This window comes from Enhydra lutris, unplaced genomic scaffold (assembly GCF_002288905.1).
Source record: "Enhydra lutris kenyoni isolate GAN:26980312 unplaced genomic scaffold, ASM228890v2 scaffoldscaffold29, whole genome shotgun sequence".
NCBI lineage: Eukaryota > Metazoa > Chordata > Mammalia > Carnivora > Mustelidae > Enhydra > Enhydra lutris.
The window spans coordinates 7215226-7237154 of NW_019154113.1; the positions used below are offsets into that span (position 1 = coordinate 7215226).

The 21929-nt window shown below is 40.9% G+C and overlaps 1 pseudogene; it reads right to left on the reverse strand.

Moving 5' to 3' along the window:
- Positions 1-1845: 1845 nt before the first annotated feature.
- On the reverse strand, positions 1846-20662 carry LOC111152547 (annotated as a pseudogene).
- Positions 20663-21929: the final 1267 nt, after the last annotated feature.

Here is a 21929-nt window from a genome sequence, read left to right on the forward strand (position 1 = left end):
CTATTGACATTTCTGAAGGTCTGTTCCACCCCAAATCACAATATCCACTGAATAATTAATATTTAAAGCTTTTTATTCTTCCCCGGCTCCCATGCTGGTGTCACTCGAGTTTTGGACCAGTGTTGGTACGGTATGAGTTTTGGCAACTCTCACACTTGAATGTCAAGGCTAAGCTGATGAATTTGGTCAAGTCGCTTAATAGTTCCAAGCTTCTGGAACTAAGAGTGAGGATAATACTCTGACCGTAATAATGAAGGGAGTAATGCCTACTCCACAGGGTGGGATTAAGAGAATAGGGTCTGGAATTATATTGCTTGAGTTTGGATCCCACCCTGCATGCCTCGCTGTGTGACTTGTTAATGGCACTGATCTCTCCCCAGGCTCAGTTTTCTCATACATAAATTGAGAACAATAATGGTATCTTCTTCACAGGGCTGTGATGAAACATATAGGTATATTGGTTTTATTTCAGAGTTTAGCATGTTATAAATATCCTGTAAATTTAAATATTTTAGGATTTATAATGCACAAAAACATAGAGTTACGGGCTTTTCCTTTCTTTCTTACTCTCTTAACTTCATTTCATCCTTTATTTGCTCTGTACATATGGGACGCAATCACAGCCAATTTATCTATTGTTTGTCTACCCCACATGTTGTTGGGAAATCCAGAAGTAACCAAAACAGCTGTCTAGAAGGCAGGCAAAGGGATTTTGGGAATCGAAATCCTACTGTTACCATGATTAAAAAGTTTGCCGAAGAAATAAGCATTTATTCCATTTTCATTCAGTTTTTATTTCATGTCCTTCAAAAATATTTTATCCCTTTGGTCAAGGTGTGGTGCGTTTTTTTTAATACACCGTAGAATTTGCTTATTTATTTATTTTCTTATTATTGTGAGCAGTTGCTCTCTTTGGAATACAGCTTTCAAGTAGATTATCCTGATATGGAGAGATGCTACTGATTTTCTGTACATTGATCTGGAGTCTGGAAACTGTTGTTTTTTTTTTTTCCCCCATTCTATTAGTTTGTTTGTGGATTCTGTTTGATTGATTCCGTTTGACCTACTACATATTTATTATTGTGTAGACCGGGGGTGTGCAAACTTTTCCTGTGCAAATATTCTTGTCTTTGAGGGTCGTGCAGTCGCTACTAACTCTGCTCTTGTCATAGGCTACATGGAAACACATGGGCGTGGCTGGATTAGAACTACAGTAGGGCTTGATTTGATACACATAATCATCTTATTTATAAATTAGGACATTGTGTTCCTGTAGACTTACCTTAAGCCTTTTGCTTCCTTTTCATATATTTTATGGGTTAGGATTTCTAGTATGGTATTATTCAACATGAATAAGTGAGAATTCTTGGCTCTTTCTTGGCTTAATGGGGATTCTTTAGAAAGTTTGATACTAAGAATGACATCATCTTTGAATGAAGAAGGTTTCTCTCTGTTGCCACTTTGCCAAAAGCATTTATATAAATACATGTTTATATTTACAACTTTTCTGCATCTGTTGAGATGATCATATCATTTTGTTCTTTAGGTTGATTGATTTTATAACTTTGAAATATCTTTACCTTAGTAATATAAATCTGACTCATTAATGACACGTTATGTTTTTTTTTTAAGATTTTATTTATTTATTTGACAGACAGAGATCACAAGTAGGCAGAGAGGCCTACTTTTTTTTTTTCAGAGCAAAAAAATAATAATTTTTATTTATTTATTTGAGACGCTCAGGGGCTGATGAGGGAGGGGAAGGAGTGAGGCCTGGCGATGGCACCTCTCTCTGTACCCCACCTAGTGCATTCTTAACGGAAATGAGCACCTGACAAAACTAGGTCAGGAAGGGGGGGTCTGGATCCCACAGCACATGTTAGCTGGAACAGCAAAGTCTATCTTCTGAGGCTTGGGCAAGTTCAGGTTGTCCATGACCTTGACAAACTCCTCACAGCTGAGGGTGAGCCGCGGGTTCAAAGTCCGCTCCTCCTCCACGGTGGACACTGTGAGCCCACGGTAATCATGAGCAGGGTAGATCAGACAGTCTTCTGGAAGCGTGAAGATCTTTTCGTGGACGGAGTGGTACTAGGTCTTAGCACAGCCTTGCTGGCAATCCATCTGTCCACACCCTCGAATGAGCAGGGCATCTCCAGTGAAGGCCATGCTGTGGTCATTCAGAACAAAGGTGACACAGCCCAGGGTGTGGCCAGGGCTTGCTCGGGTCTCCAAGGCAAAGCGCCCGAAGTGGATGGAGTCTCCATCCTCAATGTGCAAGCCAGCCTGGGCCCCACTAAGGCGGGAGATGACAGACTGGCAGCTGGGGAGTAGGGACCGGAGCTGCCCTGAGACCGTAATGTGGTCCGCGTAGCAGTGGGTATTCACAGCATACAGCAGCCGCAGCCCCAATTCCTTGACCAGCTGGGCATCCCGAGGCGCCATCTCCAGAACAGGGTCGATCAGAACAGCTCCCCGCTGAGCAGAGAGCCTGATGCAGGCTTGATCCCAGGACCCTGAGATCATGACCTGAGCTGAAGGCAGAGGCTTTAACCCATTGAGCCACCCAGGCGCCCCACCCGTTAGTTTTATACATTGTTGATTTGACTTGACACTATTTTGTTATTGTTACATGTAGGCTTATAAGTGATTTGGGCCTTTAATTGTCTTTCTGCACTGCCCTTGACTGGTTTCAGAATAGGGCTATAATAAGATCAAAAAATGAGTTGGAGAGTTTTCTCTATTTCTTTATTCTGAAAAATGTTGGTTAAAAAAGTAGAGAGTTTTGGGCTCCAGGTAGTTAAAATTATCTTGTGAAATTGATTGAGGAGAGAGAGTTTTTAGACTGCTGATCCAGATTACTTAATGGCTGCTGGCTTGTTCACAATTTATTTGTTTTTGAGTCATTTTGGTGATTAAAATATTTGGGGGGAATTTGGAATTTCAACGTTATTTTCAAATGGATTGGTACAAAATTGTTTATAGTGTTAATTTACAACTAATCTATAGCCATGGGGGCACCCAGCTGGCTCAGTCGGTGGAGTAAGCAACACTTGATCTCGGGATCAGAGTTCAACCCCACATCAGTGGTAGGGATTACATAAAAAAAAAAATAAAATAATTGAAAATTAAAAAAAAAAAAAAAAAAAAATTTTTTTCCATAATTATTTTTTTTTTACATTTCTGATTATGCTAACTTTTGGCTTTGTTTCCTCTTGATCAGTCTTACTAGAGATTTGCAAATAATACTTTTTCAGGGAACTAGATCTTGCTTTTGTTGTTTTTCTTCATTATTTTGTAAAAAAAAAAAAAAGCAACTTTACTCTTATGCTTAGTTCCTTTCCATTTGGATTTGTTTTCTTTCTCTTTTAACGTCTGCTTTGGTTGGATATTTCATTCACGTATTTTCAATCTTTTAAACTGCTTATTAAGGGGGCACTTGGGTGGCTCAGACAGTTTAGCCTTTGACTCTTGATTTCAGCTCAGGTCATGATCTCAGGGTCCTGAGATCAAGCCCTGTGTCCCCCCCTCTGCTCTGGGCATGGAGCCTGCTTAAGATTCTCTCTCTCCCCCTCCCCCATTAAAAAAATAAAAATAAAATAAAATAAAGTGCTTCCTAAGGCTACAAAATATCCTCAAAGAGCTCATTTAGTTGTATCCTTCAAGGTTGATATTTACTATCATTTAGTTATACATATTTAATAATATTTTACAATTTAGAAATGTGTTTTTAGTCCCCACTATATGGTGGTATTTTAGGGCTTTTGCAGTACGGTCTGAATATTATTGCATCCTGATTAAACAATATCTTCATCGTATGAAATTTGGAACTGTGTTGAGACTTCCTAGGTAGTTCTGTGTGACTTAAAAGCATCGGTCCTGTGTTTCCTGTGTTCTTTGGGGTACCAGGGTGGCGTGAGGTGAAGGGCTGGGGAATTCAGGCATTGGCAGGTTGAAAGACGCCGCGGGTGTTGGCGTGTGGAGGAAGAAAGCGTTCGTGCGTTTGTCAGTTGTCTTTACCTTTCTCATTTGTCAGCCTATCAAACTTTATGATGCAGGTTTCTGTATTGTACCGTATTGCATTTTTACACTCTATACCTTGGCATCAGGTATGTATTTTACTTAAGGACAATTTACAAATCAAAACAGAAACTTGCAATAAACTCCCTTTACAGTTGTGGTTATAAGAAGCCTCCAATTCCCTAAGGCTTGATTGATAAAACATGGCGTTTCTCCTATCCCTACGATAATGTTCAGCAAACTTTATGACAGAGGGAAACAGCTGGTAAAGTGGGTTCATGGAAAGGTGAAGGTAATATAGCCATAAAAAACAAGAGGATAATGATTTTAAAAGGGATAATAGTTGTAACAACACCATTAACCTTTTGCTTCAAATTACTGAGTGTGTGGTCTTCTTTAGGGATCTAATCAGAGGTTTTCAGTAACTGCACTGTGGGAAAAAGAAGAAACAATATAGAATTTGCTGTAATTTTTTCCCCTTCAAACTATTATTTTCCTTAATCCGTTAAAAAATCAAGACCATTGCTGAGCTTGGATTTACTTTGAAAATGTCTATAATTTGCTTCAAAGTGGAGAGAATGTTGAAGGATATATAGATAGAGATAGAGAATAACTATCTAGGATATTATATGTGTGTACATGTATATAATATCTGTATAGTAGACCAGGATTCAAATACCTGGTGGTAAGAACAGAGACCATTGCTGAGAGGGGAAGGCATTTTTATGAAGCTTAAGCATAGAACAGTATTTCCTATTCTCGGTTTATAAGTCCATTTGGGATTTCATATGCCATGTGGACGATAGTTTCATTTAGTGGCATTGAGAATCAGTCTCCCTTTAGACTTTGTGGTTTTACAGCTGACCAAGGTTGTGTGCATGCAGCAAAGGTGAAATTAATAGTAAGACTAATTTAGATGAAAAACTATGATAACAGAATGTTTGTTGAGGAAAAGGAGAATTTTCGAGACAGGGGGCTCTTAAGCTGGTGTTAACGGTCACATGGAGTTTCTTGGACTAGAGAGGTTTTGAGAACTTCTCAAAATAGCGTGCACAATTTTGTAAGAAGATGCCTGTGTGAATTGTGTTGGGAGAAAGTCTGTAAGGTTCCGCAACTTCTCAAAATTGTGGGGGTTATGGGTCTCTAACCTCCATAAAAGTTAAAAACAGGGGCACCTGGGTGGCTCAGTGGGTTAAGCCGCTGCCTTCAGCTCAGGTCATGATCTCAGGGTCCTGGGATGGAGCCCCACATCGTGCTCTCTGCTCAGCGGGGAGCCTGTTTCCCCCTCTCTCTTTGTCTGCCTCTCTGCCTACTTGTGATCTCTCTGTCAAATAAATAAATAAAATGTTTAAAAAAAAGTTAAAAACAAACGATCTAGATTTTTCTTTATTTACCTTATTGCCTGGTAACGGTTAGATTTTCTAGTTCTAGAAGTTTCTGTAGCTAGAGTTTTGAAATTTGGTGCTTCTCAGCTCTCTCCTCTTCCAGAAGAGGCTACTAATGTCTTCTTTGGCCAACTTCTCAGAGTCTTGAACTTACAGGGTATTTCCTTTCCAAACCAACCTTTGGGATACATGGTCCAACAAGTAAGAGAACACTTGGAAGTTAAAGAAGATACAGGAAGATGGGATAGTGAGGCGATCTGATCCATCCTGGAAAATCTATGCCAAGGTTCTGATATATGCATAAGTTTCTCAACTTTATGTGTATCAAATATGACCCAAATATAGTTGGCTTATTGTTAAGGTCTTTGCTCATTTGTTTTTTAAAAAATTAGATGCAAATACTGCATCTCAAACTCTATTTGTTTTATATGTGACTCCTACTTAACTCTTATGTTTATCTCTCTATTTTTTTTTTATTCCACTTTTGTGACCTGAGTGTAGGCCAGACAGTTTTCAACTTTAGGATGTTATTGTCCTTCTTGTTCTGGGTTTCTGGGTTTTTTTTTTGAGAACCTGGGGAAAGGTACAGAGCTTTTCCTCAGAGACACGCTTATTCTGACATTAGGGGCAAGCAGTTGGAGAGCTTCCATAAATCCTTCAAAGAGTGTGGGTCTGAGAGGAAGAACTCTCGAGTTAGGCTCTGCTCATTTCTTGCCTGGTTCTACTGCCTGTGACTTGGGTAACTCCAGCCCAGTTTCCACAGTGGTCTTTTTCAAAAGCCAATGTGATTGTTTTGCAGCCCTGCTGAAAACCTTCTGGTGGTTTCCCAGTGCATACAGGCTAAATTCCATAAGGCCCAGTCGGCTCCAAGTACCCGAATGCTTCTCACAACCATCTTCTTGTCTATCTCCCCTGCTGTCCCCTACCTCATGCTATATACTCCAGTGTACACCCTGCCTCTTGTTTGCCTCTATTATGCACATACCCTGCCCTGTTTTTCTTTGAACTTGCCATGCTGTTCTGGTGCCCAGTCCTGACATTTGCTCCTCCCAGTTTGGCTGGCTACCCCTTGAGTATGCTTGGTGATCTCCCACCTACCCTTCAGGTCCCATCCATCTCTTCCTGAGTGAGGCCGCTCTGACACCCTCCTTGCCTACTCACACCTGGTATGGTGGCCATTGCCTCCTATGTCCCACCATGGGTCCTTGTCATTGTAATTCTCAGCATACTGTAGTTCATTTATTTATCAATATATTTGTAAGTTTACTATAGACAGAAACTAATTTTTTATTCATATCTGTAGCCCATTTCCTAGTAGGTTTCCTTTTAGTCAACTTCCTGTTTAAATTTCAGCTTTGGGGGCGCCTGGGTGGCTCAGTGGGTTAAGCCGCTGCCTTCAGCTCAGGTCATGATCTCAGGGTCCTGGGATCGAGTCCCGCATCGGGCTCTCTGCTCAGCAGGGAGCCTGCTTTCCTCTCTCTCTCTCTCTGCCTGCCTCTGTCTACTGTGATCTCTCTCTGTCAAATAAATAAATAAAATCTTTAAAATAAATAAATAAATAAATAAATTTCAGCTTTGTTGCATGAATGTTTCATTTGGGTTTATTGGGTGCCACAAGGAATTTATTAGCAGGAAATATTCCAAAATGTGAAAAGCAAGTCACCAGTTGATAATGTACAATCACTCTGATCCAAGTCAGTCTATCAGGAGAACAATTTTCCCTCTGTCCCTCTCTTTCTTTCTTTCTCTATCATTTTTTGGAATAGTATTGTGAGAAAAAAAAAAACATGTTGTTTCTAAAAGAACTAAATTCAAATTCTAGATCTTCCATTTGTTATTAGGTGACCTTAGTGGAAGCCCACTGTTCTACTTAGCACTTACTCTATTCATCTCCAAATTAAGGGTCATAAATATACTTTTTTTTAATCTCATAAGAAAACTATATGGGAATCATGCCTGTATGCATAAATTGCTTTGGGTGATGTAACATAGAAGTGTTAGGAGCATTAGTTGTGGACTGCTGGACTTCTAGGACCATTATATCAATCTGAAAGTGAGTGCCAAGTGAGAGTGTTCAGACAGGAATAGAAAAGGAGCATCTTTCTCCCCACTCTCTCTTCCTGTATGCATTGCAGGCATCACCAATGGTTAGCAGAACTCTTTGTTTCAGACTCTTTCTCAAGATGTCATTAACCAGGGTTGATGATTAATCAAGCAGTCCTTAACTGGGTTAAGCTATTAATCAGAGTGGGCTCAAGAGAGAAAATATATGTGCTATTTTTAATGCTAGAGTCTGTGACCCATGAAAGAAACAATGAGTAGGGAAGAATCTTGTTAATATTACAAGTCCACAGACAAATGCCCATTTCACTGCCAGCAGCAACTGTGGTGTTCCATTGTCTTCCTTCCTGATGGCAGGATTTTGCCCAGGCCCAGGGTTCCTCAAAATCAAAATGGGATATTGTGTTCTTTTCTTTGCAGCAGGATGTGGTCATGGAGCATGAGTTTTGGCCAATTGGATAGAAGCTTCAATGTTGAGTGGCAGTTTCTGGGAACTGCTCTCAGGAGGCGGCTGATGCCAGCTCTTTGCTTTGGCGTCCCTACGTGTCTTCCCTCATTCTGCTGCTGGCATGAGGACGTACCCCAAGGAGTGATGACAAAGCAGTCAACAGGAGAGCTTGTGTCCTTGAGGACAATACTGAGTTGGTCCTCTGGACCAGCCCCAGACTAAACTTCTCTTTTGTTTAAGACACTGTTAAATAGTCACTGAAATCTGCTGAGAGTCTGCCCTTCCCTCTAACAGTCTGTTTATTTAGCCTCCCTCCTTGGGAGTTCTTAGCACATTCACGTTGTAAGGCAAAACACACTTCCTGTAGGGGTAGTAAGGCCAACAGAAAGACTTTTGTGTACTTTTCCAAGTTGGAAAAACATGTCCGGTCGATGTCTGCTGGGACTGTTGCCGTAAGTGGCAGCAGGAATGTGATGAGGTAACAGAGCTACGGATTGGGAAATTGGGATGTTGGATTTTGATCGGGGCTCTACATAAGTTGTCTGAGATTGTCCTATGCCCCTAGAGCCTTGGTTTTCTATTTAAAATGATGTGTCATGGGGTGCGCCCCACTGGCTAAGTTGGTGAAGCATCTGACTCTTGGTTCCAGCTCAGGCCATGATTTCAGAGTCATGGGATCGAGCCCCACATCAGGCTCCATGCTCAGTGCAACGTCTGCTTGAGGTTTATCCTTCTCCCTCTCCCCATAACCCTACCTCCTCCTCTCTCTACCTCTTGCGCTCTCTCTTCCTAAAATAAAGTTTTAAAAATAAAAAAATAAAAATGACATGTACCTCTGAAGGAAAGTGGGGAGAGGTTCATGCCAATGTAGGGTGTGAGGCTGTGAGGTGGGGACAAAGCCAGGAGGAGCCTTTCCAAATCCCTAGAGATCTCACCACCTAGTTGGGGGCTGACCTGTTAGCTGGCAGGGGCCCTGTCAGGGGATTTGTGAAAAAGGGACATTAGATCCCTGACACCTTCGTATTGTGACATTCCCGTATCCGTACATATAGCCAACATGCCTCATCAATTTTCAACGGTGAATAGTTCTCTGCGTTTGGTACGTGCTGCATGCTTTAAATTTCTGTCACAGAACTCCACTTTCCCCCTTGTCTTTATATTCTGTTTAGGTTTGAGTATCTATATTTATACTGACTATAGTAAAAAAAAAAAGTATATAATAAAGTCATTCGACATCAAGAACAGCTTTTTATCTGCTTTGTCAGAACATCGTTTAAACAGCTACGTTCTCTTAATGCACAGTAGTTAAATAAACTCCAAGATTCTTATCCTGCAATATCCCATTAAATCATCTTAAATACTGTGTCATAATGACAACTTGATGCAACCAGATGTGATATTTGGGGATTTAAAAGAAATACTTTTCTAAAGACACAGCCTCCTGATTTTACGTTCTTGAGGCCGTTTGCACAGCTGTTAAATCTCACCGTTCCCACTTTCTGTGGCTGTATATCACTTCTGCTCTGCCTCACGCGTGGCATTACCGAAGTGCAAACGAAATGTTCCCCAGGACATTGTGATGTGCGCAAACGAAATGTTCCCCAGGATGTTGTGATGTGCACTTTTGAGAAATCCACGTCCGCCATGATTTAGTTCTCAACGTGTGATTTCCTCACTCTGGAAATGCACAAACAAGTGTCATCCCACTGCAACATGACAGCATTAATATCAGGCCTTGGAAGATGCCCCGTGATCTGGACACCTTGGTAAGTCCACTGAGCCCCAAAGGCAGTATTCATCATACCCAGGCTAATAGAAGGAAGGCACAGCCTTGCATGGTACACAGCTGAAAAGTACAAACCCACATTCGGGTTAGGAATCCCCTACCGACAGTGTGTTTTCAATGCCATCAAAATACTAACCCGAGTATTCCGTTTCACCCCTGCAATGAATTATTTATAAAAGGTGTAAGCTTCATAGTACTTGAAGTTTCCACGTCACAAGGGATCAGAAGTGAACTTTTGAACTTCTGATTTTATCAGCCGGTATAAAAGTTGGCACAATTCAAAGTTGGGTATGTGATGAACCATCAAAGAGAGAGAACCCATTTGACAATGTTATACATCGTGTGCAGGGAAAGATAATGCCACCATCAAGCAGGAATCCTAGAAATTAGGTCATAACAGGCAGCACAAGTGGGCCCTAATGAACCCGGATTCATATCTGTGGTGAAATTATATGCTGGATAATGTCCTCGGAAAAGCTGCCATATTTCAGTCTGGAAAGAAGCCCATTGCTGATACAACAAATCAATTGATAAGAAGTGTCTTTATTGCACTCAATAAAAAAAACAGCGCAACCCCAAATAAACATACACAGCTCATAAAACAAATAGCTCACCTAAAATGAATTACATTCAAAGTTTTTTTTTTAAAGTAAATTACACAGAATATTCAGTGATGTTTCCATCCACTAAAGAGTAAGATTATAAACAGCACTAAAAGTAAATGTTTCCACGTTTCTTTTTAGTTCTGTTTTTTTTTTTTTTTTGGGTTGTTGTTGTTCAATCTACAGGATTACCAAGAGCAAAATGTAAAAGGAAAAAAAAAGTGGTAGAAATTGCCTGTTTTGTGAAATATAGGAAAAAATATACCATCTGTGATTTAGCACGGTTCTCCATATCCCATCTGTGATCTAAGCACGGTTCTTAACAAAGGCTGAATCCATTGTAGTTCAATATGATTTTAAAGAAAGTTTTCCTAAGAAGACTACTTTTGTTAAGACACTAGTATTTTTGGCATGAAGTTCCTTCTGAATGAAATAGTAAATAGTAAATATGGTCTTCACGACTATTTTAAAAATTTGTCATTTTTGTTGCATGCAAGGGCTTCACAGTTCTGAAAAGCTAATAAATCAGACCCACCTTCTATCACCTTGTCCCCGAAAACTTGATAAATTGTTTATTTCAAATTTTAAAAAAATTGTTAATTTCAAATAAATTTTGAACCCTGTGTGATGGGTTTCTGTTTCTTTGTGGTTGCTTAAACCACAAAGAAAAGTCTTACTAAGACTTTATTTATTTATTTATTTATTTATTTATTTATTTTTATGAGAGTGAAAGAGAGCACATGTGAGTGTAGGGGAGGGGGAAGGTGCAGAGGGAGAGGGACAGAGAGAGGAATCTTAAGGCTGAGATTCCTCTGAGAATCTGAAGCTCCACACTCAGTTTGGAGCCGAATGTGGGGCTCAAACTCATGACTCTGAGATCATGGCCTGAGCTGAAATCAAGAGTCAGACACTCAACCAGTTGAGCCACCCAGGCTCCCCTATTACCAAGAATCTTGTTAGGTGGGTTTTCATGTACAAGGGAGTCTAAAAGCATTGAATAATGTCATTATGCTGTTTTAATAAATGTAGTTTGGTTCAGTATTAATTAGAAAACACAATTTGCTCATCCCAACCTTTTCTTAGGATGATGCTGCTGCCTACCCACTTCCCTCCAATGAACTCATTTGGTGATATGAAGCCCCTCGTGGGCACCCCTGCCTGTCACCATCAAGTAACATAAAAACAGCCTTAAAATTATTGGGACTTTTGAATGGATAATTCTATGTTGGGGGACTGTCCTGGGCATGGTAGGATGGTAAGCAGCATCCCTGACTTCTACTCACTACAACCCAGGAGGACCCCACTCCCCCAGAGTGACAACCACAGAAATAAACCACCACAAATTTCCAAATGTCTTCCGGGGTTGGGGGGAATCACCTTTGGGTGAGAACCACTCATATAAAAGGAGTCGTTAAATTCTCATATTAGCAATTGTCGGAAACAAGTTTTTTTTTCTCTTTTTCTTTGCCCAGTAATAGTCAATGATTTATTCCTAACTTCGTATAGTGAATAAAGATGGGATGGAGACTACTGCTGATTAGAGAAAGGAAAAAAGGTGAGAAGTGGTTGAGGAGAAGCTAGGGCCACAAAAACTGTTTTGTAATGTGTGAAAAACAGAGAGCAGACAACACCATTGTCATCTAACACAGTCCAGTTCTCCAACTACCTAGAACTGTTCTTAAATTAACCAGGTTGTCTCAAAGCACCATTCCTTTCTTCATGCTGTGTCCTTGGGGTATGTGTGTGTTTGGTGGGGGGGTGAGGTTGTCCAGCCTTCCTTGGCCTGAAAAAATCCTCTTCATTTGGCAAAGTTCAACTCCCATGTCTTGTCCATTTTTTCTTTGAGGGTCTCCCAGCTCCCACTGGTAACCTAACCTTTTGCTTTCTGTTTCCACGTTGTGGACTTCTGTTAATTTCAATTTAGTGCTTTTCATATTCTGCTCCATATTTCAGTTAAGTGGTTTGATATCTGCCTCTCAAGATATTATAAACTCTTGGAAGCTAGGGTCTCATCATTGCTGTCTACAACATCTAGTCTAGGGATTGTGTTTGACTGTGATTGACAGAAATCTGGCTTAAAGAAACTGAAATAGGGAACTTGTTTCCTTTATATGATAAGAAGCCTAGAAGTAGGCAGCTGAAGCCACTGGTTCGGCAACTCGACAACAAGTCTACATCTCCAGACTTCTCTGGGTGTTTTCTTCTTGGTTGCAAGATGGCGGCATCTCAGCCAGCCTTCATCTCTGTGTTCTGGGCAGGCAAGAGTAGGGTTCTGCAGAGACCAGCACACTTCCTTATCTCTTAGGTCAGAACTGACTCTCATGGCAATTCCTAAGCATAGCAGGGGTGGGGGGTGGGCAGTGGTGTTGAGTTTTATAGCCTATTATAGAAACTGACAAAAGGAAGCAGGTTGGAATAGGTTTCAAGTTAGCTGCCCTCCCCATGGCTGACAACTCGCTCAGTGCTTGTGCAAGGCGTGCAAGGTTAGACGGTGGTCCAGCAAGAACTCTTCCTCACAAGGCCTTTGGAATAGTAAGAACAATCACCAGCATTTTAAGAAATGTAAAACATTTAAGAAATTTAAGAAATTTCCTCAAGTGTGCCGTGAAGCTATAAATTAAGCCTTAATTCAACAGTTGCTTTCAAAAGAGTTAAATAAATATTCATGCATCCTTATTTTTTGCTTTTTGATTCTTTATGGCACAGGGGATGGATTTGATAAAAATAATATGTAGGGGGAGGCACAGAAGTCAGAATGAGGGGGTGCCCGGATGGCTCAGTCAGTGAAGCATCAGCCTTCAGCTCAGGTCATGATCTCACGGTCCTGGGATTGAGCCCCACGTCGGGCTCCATGATCAGCGGGGAGTCTGCTGCTCCCTTTCCTTCTGCTGCTCCTCCTGCTTGGGCTCTCTCTCTCTCTCAAATAAATAAAGCCTTAAAAAAACAGTTGGATTGCAAGGATGTGGGGCAGAAGGAAAGCACAAGTATGATTTTACTGTGTTGTGCCGTGAGGTTCCAGGGCCAGAAGGACCTGAAAGGCGGAAAGAAATATGGATGGCTGACATGAACTGTGTCGTCACACTAGGATTAGAATAGAGGTGTCACATGTTAAAACTTGATTTTAAGATTTATCTGTCAGATGATTTATTTTTCAGGCCCATCTGAAAACTTACATAAAGACATCTCATAGCCATTTGAGATGTAGTTTGCCTTTTTTTCCACCCCAGTCTTACTGTTTCCCCAAGGAGCCTACGTAAAGCCCAGTAATGGGTGTGTTAGGCTGTCTGCTTGTATTTTTTTTTCTCCCAAATATGGATATTGGCATATTTAACCTGTAACCACAGTGTTAGGTAGAAAACATTCATTTCATTTTCTTCAGTAACTGTGACAATTTTAACCAAGAAAGGCCACATTGTTTTCTTTTCTTTTCCTAAGTCAAACTCTTGTCTCTTCAATAGAGGCTCACTTTGGGGCTGCGTTAAACAAAGGAGCACATTCTGTTCGGATATTTACTAGGGCAAACCTCAATCTCTCCCTGTCTCGGGGCTTTCCTCACAGAAGAGCTCACTAGAGGAGCATTTTCCCCCAGCAAGAGATCTGCAGATCCACATTCCTCCACCACATCTTTTCCCTAGAAATTTCTTTCACTTCATCTGGTCTTGGGTGTGATAAATGACACGGGGGTCATGGTGGCCTGAATGCAAACTCAGAGAAAGAAAAATGGGGGGGGAGTTGTAGAAAAATAGTATTTCTCTTTTCTTATCTTAAATAATAAAATTATAAAAAAATAAAATAAAATAATAAACTTACATCTAATTGATTCATGGGTCTTTTCTCATGAAACAGTAAACACTATTAGGAGACATGATGATTAATTATGGGGGTAGGATCTTTGCAAACATTTGCCATTGACTGGTAATAATGGCAGGGAGTGCATAAGATTGATCACACCTGGCTGGCTCTCGAGTCATTGGGTCCAATCGACTGTCATGGCAGCTACACCAAGAAACCCAAGTGTTCATGATGTTTCTATTACCTGCACTTTGTTCCTAATCATCCCAATGGACAATTAATGAGGGGACATCTATGCATTTGGCTAAACTACAGATTTATGTTTGTACTTTCTACAAGCTCCTGAGGAAAATAATTATTGTTTTGTGTAGCCTTTTTTTCTTTATTATTCACTTTTGGGTGTCCTGATACTCACTTAGATGCTGTTGCTTTAAGGGAAGAATTGCAAGGTAGAATTTTTGGGTTTCCATTGGAAAGCAAGCTAATGTTCCTTTTATCCTTAATCTTGTTGGTTTAAAAATTATTTCAGATTGTGAAAGTGATGCAACAACATCCTAAAAAGTATGCAGAATAGGGAAAAATAAATTATTCATGGGCCCGGACAGGGGTGCAGAAGGCTGTGTGTTGAAGTGTTGATGGCAAGAGTGAAAATCAGAGAACAAACTATATGTCTATCACTAAGGAAACAGGTACATAAAAGTTGCCATGAACATGTTAGGGAAATCAATGCTGCTACTAACAAGTAAGGTAGATATTTGTGTACTGATACAGAAAGTTTTTTTTTTTTTAGACCAATGTTTAATTGAAAAAAGAAAAATTGCAGAATAACATAAAAAAGTGATAACTTATTAAATATATTATCATATTATTAAAGAAAACCAATACTTATATACTTCTGTAATTATATATCTATGTTAATGCATAGAAAAAAATGTCTAGAAAGATGCTCACTACCCTGGAGAGGCTGGGAAATGGGGAAGGGTTATCACAAAAATATATTCATTTTTGTCTAGTGCTTTTGAAAACAAAGACAAAATAACTGTTTAAAATGAAGGAGAAAAAAAAAAAAAAAAGTCCGGAATCTCCTTACTCTAACAAAAATGCTATCAGTCTTCTGTGATTTTTTCCTTCTAATCGTTTTTCATTTGTGTATATCATACACAGTTGTGCTTTGAGTGAACATAACATTTAAAACTATAATATTGTTTAAAATCAGAGAAGGATGAGAAAGAAAACCAATGTTGGGTAAATCCACCATCCACATTTAGTCCTGCTAAATTACATTTAGTAATTTAGGAATTACATGTTTAGGAAATGCTAAACATCCTTTGAGTGAAAGCCTTCTTCCCTTTGTCCATGAGCACCGTTCACCCATCCCTGTCTTTCCCTCCTAATTTTCAAAGGACTACCAAAATTTCCAGAGGATTTCTAAGACTTCTTTTTAGGAAGAGAAATAAAAGCATATATACCAAGATGTGTAAAATAATGACCATAACTAACATTTGGTGAACATTTATCATAAAACTGTTAGACACTCTTCTAAAGCACTTTGTGACTCAACCCATTTAACACCCATAGATCTGTGAGTTACAAGGTATGGTTGTTACCATTTTACTGAGAGGAAACTGAAGGACAGAGAAGCTAGGGAAACTGTTGACAGTTACGTAGCTAGAAAGTGATGGACCCAGGATACCAATCCAGGGAATATGGCTCCCAAGTCTCCACAGGCATTTTTGCCAACCTGCCCCAATGATAATAGATCCTTAATAGTAGAAACTCATGATACTATATTTCCATCTGAGTCTTTAAATTTTACACAAAGGAGGTCCCACCACACCTGCTACTCTGCACCTTACTTTTTTACCTTTGAATTTAAAAGAGGTTTTTTTTTTTTCCATAGCTTATTCAAAAGAATCTTATTTTAATACATTGCAGAGTTTTCTATTGTAGGGATGCAACTCTACTCCTAAATGTTATAGCCCTTTTTTTCTGTTTCTTTTTGGTGTTTTCACCTGTATTGCTTTATTTATGTTTCTCCCTCTTCTGGGGTCAATTTTGTACATTGTGTTTTTCTAGAAAATGCTTCATGTCCCTCTCTGTTATTTCTTTCCTTTTCTGCTCTTGCCTTTATTATCCTCCTTCATTTATTATGTCGGCATGTTTTATTGTTGTTTTTCTTAACTTCTGGAATTGGATATCTAAGTAATTCCTTTTTACTTATTTCATTATATAAGTTTTTAATGCCGTGAATCGAGACACACACATTTTCCCCCCTCTGATATTCTGCTTAAAACAAAATCCATGAGTAATTTCTTGTTTAAAACTATCTAGTTGGTGGACTTTTTCCCTTCTAATTCACACTTCTATATTCCTGCCTTGCATTACTCTTGTTCTTGCCTTGCGTGTCCTGGTTGATGATGGTTACATCTTCATATTTTATATTATTAAGGTTGATAGTCTTTATCTTGTCCTCTCCTATTTCCCATAGTAAGTTAATTGCTTATTTAAATTGCTTTATTTAGCAATGAAAATAAGCAAATGATTGCTTATTTTCATTGCTTATTTAAATAAATTCGATGCCCATACACAGTATTTTGTGTCCCAAATTTGAAACTAAACGTGATCATTTTGTTTTTTATCCTTTTCTACAGAAGCAAGCGTAGTATTTTATGTATATGGTAAGGTACTTGGTGGTTGCTTCAACATTGGATGTTTAGATTTCTTCCCATTTTCCTTTCTTGCACGTTATACTGTAAAGGTGTTTTTAAGGATTTATCTCCAACCCTAGACTCTGCGTTATTTCCACAGTGAGAGAGCTCAGTAGGTGGGATTGTGAGTGAGTGGGGGTTTTGAAGCCTCTGGTAATTTATGCGTCTCCGCCTCGGGCGGCCCTCACTCCTGCAGGAATCGTGCTAGACTGCCCTCTTCTGGCACACACTTTAACTGCAGACAGATTTCCATCCCCACACCCCTCCTTACTTACATAGTTGGTAGCCAGACCTGGACCTGGAATTCAGTGGAAAGACCACTCTCCTGTCAGTGAGACCGTTTCTCCTTACTTCCAGAACCTTTTTTCTTGACGTTCAGCATATTTCCTGGACTGAATCTCAGAACCTTTTCCCAAACTGTCCCCGAGAGTTGAGACTGACTGCATTTGCTTTAAGAGAACCAGAGAATTTGGACTCTTAGGAATCCGTCGTGGAATCCTCCCCTCTTCCTTGAGATAATTTTCATGTCCTTATCTGCACAAATATCTACCTGCTCTGTTTTACTTTCACGCAAAACCCTGCAAATATTTTTGTCAAGTTAGTACCCAGCAGGGCTAACTTCAGATGTAGCATGTTACCTTTGTGCTTTAAAAAGGGTTTTCTTAACCAAAAACCAACCCATAAAGGCTTTCTTACCTAGTTTCAGTAGTAAGGGCCAGCTGGGTTGGGGCTGCCTTGTTGACAGGCCCACAAGTGAGGTGTGAGCACAATCTATTGCTATCAAATAACCTTTTCCTGCAATGGTGTTGGACACAAGATGACCCAGACTGAGCTGATTCTCTTGTCCCCAAATCACTTCAAGCCAGTACATTGAGCCCCTCTCTTGGCCCGTCCTACTACCTTACCTTCTCCACATATTCTATCTGCCACATATCACTTAAAATCCATCCTTTCTCTCCCTCCCACTGCTAGCACCCTGCCTCTTCCAGGCTGCCTCAGGATCTCACCTGGACTCGGGCACTGGCCTCCAACTGGTCTGCTTTCAAAGCTCCCCTTTCGGTCCCTTACTTGGCACAGCAGTCTGGGGAATTTTTCTAACATGAAAATTTTTACTTAAAAGCCTTCTGCAGCCACTACAACTCTTATGATTAAGTTCAAGTTCATTAATAGGACAGGGTTTGCTCTCTGTCCTGCCTGTGGGTTTTTGTGCATGCTCCTTCCTCTTCTGGAACACTCTTCTCTCCCTTCTCTGTGAGTAAATCCCACCCATTCTTAGACCTAACCTTAGATTTTACTTCTCCAGACAAATCTTCCTGCATCTTCCAGGTTCTCTGGATTTATGGCTCCCATGGTTCCCTGTCCCACACTTGTCACATTGTATTAAATCCAGCTGATGAGCCCCTAAGTTCTGTAAAGTCAGGGTATCTTGGTTTGGGGCATTCTATCAATTAGAAATTTCACCTGACAGTGACAAAGGCTAAGCAGAATAAGATAAAAGGATATTTTCCCCACATACCACAGTCCTGAGAAAACTACCTCAGAGTTGGTATGGGGGTTCCAGTTGCCCACTGGAGAGAGTTCCCCTCTAGTGCTGCTGTGCAACCTTAGTCCTTGGCTCTCATCCTTAAGGGTACCTCATGGTCCAATATGGCTGCCAGAGCTCTAGCCATTACAGCCATGATCCAGACAGGAAAAAAAGAGGAAGGAGAGAAGGACAAAGAAGTCTGCACAGCCAGTTGTCCCCCCTTTAAAGAGCTTTCTCATAATCCTTCCTTACAATGTCTGCTTCTGTTTCATTAGTCAGACCTTATTTACATGATGATACCTAGCTACAAGGACAGTTGGGAATTAGTCTTCCCCTAGGTATAATGCCACCCCAACTAAAGTTGGAGTTCTGGGACTGGGAAAGAAGATGGGACTGGGTATGTTCAAACAATCAGTAACTTCTGCTGTGGTCATCATAGTATCTCAAGGTCTACCTTTTTGAGTTCTCAGTAGATGTTCATGAAAGAGTGAATGTGCCTCACTCCAACCAAAGGAGCAGACAGCCCTGGACACAGAGGGTAAAGGTAATCAAATAGTTAGGATAGGAAATGTTATACTTAGGTCAATAGAAACCACCTCCCTTATAACGATGAGCTTGACCCATCAATAAGTGACATGGCAACACCCGTTTCCCTGATTTGCTCTTCGCTCCAGGTCCAGCACATAGAAGCAGGTAAGTGTGGCAAAGACCTTCCTGGACTTGGGGCTCAAAGCTAGGGTTCTAGGCTTTGCTCTGTAACTAACAAGATAGCTGGCTTTGTTCTCCTCATTTACTCTTCTAAATCATTTTCTTCAGTTGTAAATGAGGGCCTGTGCCATCTCTTCTATTCATCTGCTGTAGGGTGGAGGCAGCCTAAGAAGAGAATAAGATGATGTCTAATGGGCTAATGTGCGGACATGCTGGGCTGAACAACAGTGGGCCGGCATGGACCTGGGGTCAGCTGACTACAGCCCTGCTTTCCAAGCCATGATGTACCCACACATCACCTGGGGCTCTTGTTAAATGCACACCTGCTTCAGTAGGTCTGGAGTGATGCCTGATGTTGGTGCTCTGCCCATTGGAACTCCAGGACCAGCTCTACCTTATGGTTCTCTGGGGGTCTGGGGGAGGCTATGGGGTGAGCAAAGAGTAACTCAATGCTTGTGATCTCTATCTGAGTGCTCCAAGGATTCTGCCTTTCCCTGGAGAGCTGCTTGTCTTTGTCCTTTCTTGTCCAGCACATTCCTTACCCAATGGAGCCTGTGTTCCCCAGTGAACCGGCCTGTGTCCTCTGGGGAATCTTTGGGAGTGTGGCCTTGACCTTATTCATGCCTTTGCTTTGTGCCTTTGCTTTGCTGGGTCAAGTGGTGTCCAGACCACCACTGAAGGCCAGATCGTCTTTTAACCCGTGTGTGCAAAAATATCCACTTCGAACCTTAAACAAATAAACAAAACACCATTCAGATAAAAATAAAGTGCACAAAGCAAACAGGATGTATAAACTCGGATTTGCTGATAATCAATAAACACTTCGAAGGACTTGCTATGAATGGCTTTGCTTTCCCTCATTGCCCTTCAACCTTTGCAAGCAGCTTACATGCAACAGAGCCCCAGGCCCAGGCAGGAAGGGTAGAAGGAGGGATTTTTGTTTGGCTAGCATCACAAAACTGGCTCAGTTTTAAAAATGATGTTAAATTTTTTGACTTTTGAAAACAATAGGTATTTACTTGAAAATAAAGGTGGGAGACAGAAGACGTGGAGGAAGGCAAATCCCTTCTCTCTGGGTACGCACTGGTTCTCTGTTTCTCTCCCTCTGTTCCTAATGAGCACGAAAGGAAGTCATGCCCTCAATTTCTGAGCAACGTGGAATACCACAGAGGCATTAGACAAATGAAGGGGGGTGTTTTCTGTTTAATCTTTGGACCGACGTGTGAAGGTGGGGGCCTATGTTAATCCCATTTTATAGATGAGGGAACTGAGGCCATGACCTTACTGGGTTTTGGTTGATGATTTTTTTTTTTTTAAACGTGCAGTACACATAGGAATATATGTAAATTCTGACACCATTTGTTATAATTATGGGGAGACTTGACTTAAGCACCAGCATTCTGGGATGCACTAGAGCGACTCCCAACTCAAAATAGGAAAATCAAATGTGGCCTCTCAGAGGAAACACCGAACAGGAATGGGCTAAGTGAAGAGGGTGAGTAGGAAGGGCTCAGCTTCTAGGCATTACGGTACACTCCTTGGCTATAAGTTCTTTGCAGGAGGTGAGAGGGACATCCACTTCCTCTTTGCATTCTTCATAATAGGCACGCAAAATAGGTGTGTTGACCATAATAGCAATATAATCTTCCAGAAACCAAATCTAGGGCCATGCTAGCCTCAATAGTTACTTGTCCGAATTATAAAAAGATGATCCCTCTGGGGGTAGGTGTTAGGCACAAAAACAAGACACCCTCCCTAGACCCTGCTCTAAAGCCTATGGCTTTGAGCTTGGCCCCCGCTTGCCTTAGGTATCTTGTTCAGTGCACCCTCTGCACAACACTACCCATCAGAAGTCCTTGGTCATGAGCTCCAGGCTCCTGGTCCTTGGCCCCTGAGCACCGTAACCCCATCTCCCCATCCCTGACACTGGGGAGAAGTAACAAGTGTGGGTCCTATTGGCGTGGAGGCATAATGATGAACAGCAGATACTTTCAAGACTGGATTTTGATGGTGGCAACAGTGTCCCAAGTGCCTGGAGGGACTGGGATGGAAGCAGTTCTGTGGATAAAACATGCAAGTCAAAATACCCAGAGACAGGCCTCTCTTCTTTCTAGAGATTCTCAGAGTGGCCTTGCTTAAACATGCCCTTTCTTGTACCTTGAAAATAACTTCCGGGAAAATAATTTTATTTGTCCCTCATTATTTTTATGTGACTAATAAATCACATATAATTCTGGCACTTCTTCTAATAGCAATTAGAATAAACAATAAGAATTATTTCAGCTGCTTGCAAATTAGGGTTCTAATGAGTGAAATGGAAGTCGTGTGATGAGGATTTGGACAATTCATTAGTTGGAAACATAAGCAGTTTAAAAAAAAACTAACGAAGTCTTTAGCTAAATTATTCAAAACACAATGAAAAATTGGATGGGAGGGACAGATGCCAGAAATAGGCCATATTCTTCACATTAGAAGGGGGGGAAAACATGCTGAAACAAATCCTAAAAAGGATATAAGAATCAAGAGACAGGATGGTGTGAAATCTTCCTATCGCTGAATGGTAGGAAGGCACATTTTTCACTGTGCCAAAAGGCTTCCTCACTTGGCCTGACGATATCCCCCGCTGGCTGAGTGACTGTTTCTCATTGGGCTACTTGCCCAGAGCTACCCAGCCAAGTGACCCAAATGCCTATCTCTTTACCTGTCCACCCTGCCATCTCCAAGGGCCAAGGTAAACTTCTCCTGAGGGGACATTTTAGAAATGGCAGAAATCAACACAGGAAATACGGAACTGGAGGTCATCTATATCTCCTTTCCTCCTTCCTTTTAACGTGAGCATAATTTCCTATAGTAAAATGCACAAATTTTACCCAAGTGTATAATCCGCGAATAGGGGC